General features: G+C 42.1%; 1 long non-coding RNA gene across 1 annotated transcript; it reads left to right on the top strand.

Moving 5' to 3' along the window:
- The first annotated feature begins 336 nt into the window (after positions 1–336).
- LOC121966471 lies at positions 337–2,216 on the top strand. Its single transcript, XR_006107587.1, has 2 exons — positions 337–917; positions 1,978–2,216. It is a non-coding gene; the product is annotated as an uncharacterized LOC121966471 (long non-coding RNA).
- Positions 2,217–2,375: the final 159 nt, after the last annotated feature.

Raw genomic sequence — 2,375 nt, forward strand, 5'->3', positions numbered from 1 at the left:
GAAAGGTCTATGCTTCCATAAAGATATTCAAGGAGTCCAAGAGCTGCTTCCAGGCATCCTTGAAGTGGTTCTATGCCTTCATAAAGAGGTCCCAGGAGTCCTTGAGGAGGTTCTAAGAGTCCTTGTAAAGGTTCTGTAAGTCCTCAGGGAAACTCTGTGCTTCCATAAAGACATTCAAGGAGTTCTTGAGGAGGTTTCATTGCTATGCGTCCATAAGGACATTAGAAAGAGTCTTTGAGGACGTTCACGATCCTTGAACAGATTCTGTGGGACTGTGAGGAATTTTCTATGCTTCCATAAAAAGATTCAATGAGTCCTTGAGGAGGCTCCAGGAGTCCTTGAAAAGGTTCTTTAAGTCTGTGAGAAAGTTTTGTGCTTCCTTAAAGAGATTTAATGAGTCCTTGAGGAGGATGAGAAAGTTTTAAAGTTTCTTGAAAAGCTACTAGGAGAAATTCGATACTCCCATGAAGAGCTCCAAAAAGTCCTTTAATAGTTTCCAGGAGTCCTTGAAGAGGTTCCTATGCTTCCATAACAAGGTTCTAAGAGTTCTTGAGGAGGTTGAGGAAGTTCTAAAGGACCTTGAAAATGTTCCAGGAGCCCTTGAGGAGGCTGTAAAGTGACTTGGAGGATTAGTAGCAAAGCCCTGATAAGACTGATTCAAAACAGCTGACTCCAAAAAAAACATGGTGACCGCCCACCAACAGACAGAGGCGGGGCTACAGACGGAGGGGCGGGGCTTCAGGCTGCAGAGTGGAGCTGCAGAATAGCTGCAGCAGCTTCAGCCGATGGACTGAGAGAGCAGTTTCTACCGGAGTCCATGAAGGAGTCCATGAAAGAGTCAGTGAAGGAGTCCATGAAGGAGTCTCTGATGATGAAGAATTTAAAAGTACAGACACTAACAGAGAGAGGCATTATGGGTAAGTTGAACTGTTTGAGCTGCAGCTTCCTTTGGATCCAAACTGACTCAGAGTTTGACTCCACAGACTGGCTTTGAACTGGGATTACTGGTATTATTATTAAAAATTATTATAAAGTGATTGATCTGACCTGCAGTCACCCAACAGTACGTTGATGTGACCTTTGACCTCTGTATAGTTTCTTCAGTCAGAGTGAAGTAACTGTACTGCAGTATCAGTACCAACATATACGCAGTTTGTAGTAACGATCTAAGCAATTAACAGCAGATTCAAACTTTAGATCAACTCAGCGACTCGGCTGACAGAGTCACAATAAACCAAATATCAACCAAATATCAACCAAAAGTTAACCAAATATAAACCTATTATAAACCAAATATCAACCAAATATCAACCAAATATAAACCAAATATCAACCAAAAGTTAACCAAATATAAACCCAATGTTAACCTGATATAAACCAAATCTTAACCTAATATTAACCAAATATTAATGTGTGTGTGTATGTGTATGTTACTGCGTGTGTGTGTGTGTGTGTGTGTGTGTGTGTGTGTTTGTGTGTATGTTTATAAAGCCTGGGAGGGGTACTTCCTGTCCTCCCCCCACAGACACACTCTGTTAATGAGGAAACATCCGGAAAGATGTTCAGAGCAAAACATTCGAATTCTCCAAACGTCATCAGGAGAGAGCAGAGACATCAACTGATCAGCTGATGAATTGATCAACTGATTAACTGATCGATCAATCGATCGATCACTGAGGGATAAAAAGTGACGTATTTCTGTGACTTTGTTTTTGTTTAATGAATTAAATTAAGGATGAGGTTTTTTTTCAGGCTCCTGGAGAATCAGCAACACGAGCAGCTTTACTGCAATAAAGCTGCTGGTGTTGCTCAGCTTTTTCAAGGAGCCTGGAAATCTCTTCAAGGATTCCAGGGACTCTGAACCTCCATATGGAACAAATGAAACATCCATCCATCCATCCATCCATCATTCTCTCCTCTGTGTCTCTTTCTGGTTTTTTTTGGCGTACTGTCCCTTTAATCTCTCTCTCTCTGTAGGAGCGCGGTTCGCTCGACCCGACCTCGCCAGTCTACGCTAACGTGTCGTCACTAAGGAAACCGACCATCCCTCAGATCTCCGTCCCTGGCCCCGCCCTCCCCTCGTCACCTCCTCCTGACCACACCCCCTCCTCATCTATCTCCTCCTCCGGGATGATAAGCCCCGCCTCCCCCAACAGCCCCCAGGACGGCTGGCAGGTAAGCTGACCTTTGACCTCTGAACATCTGTAATGTTTTTGGGGATTTTTAAAAACTTCCAAAAAAAATCCCTTACTGGGATTGTTATTAACTTTATTTTTTTGGAGATATTTTTTGTGAAATTTTGTCTTTTTAATTAAAAAATTGTGGGGGTTTTTGTTGTTTTTTTTTTATTTAAAATTTTTGGTTGATTTAAATGA

The sequence above is a fragment of the Plectropomus leopardus genome, unplaced genomic scaffold (genome assembly GCF_008729295.1).
Source record: "Plectropomus leopardus isolate mb unplaced genomic scaffold, YSFRI_Pleo_2.0 unplaced_scaffold24712, whole genome shotgun sequence".
In the NCBI taxonomy this organism is placed as follows: Eukaryota; Metazoa; Chordata; class Actinopteri; order Perciformes; family Serranidae; genus Plectropomus; species Plectropomus leopardus.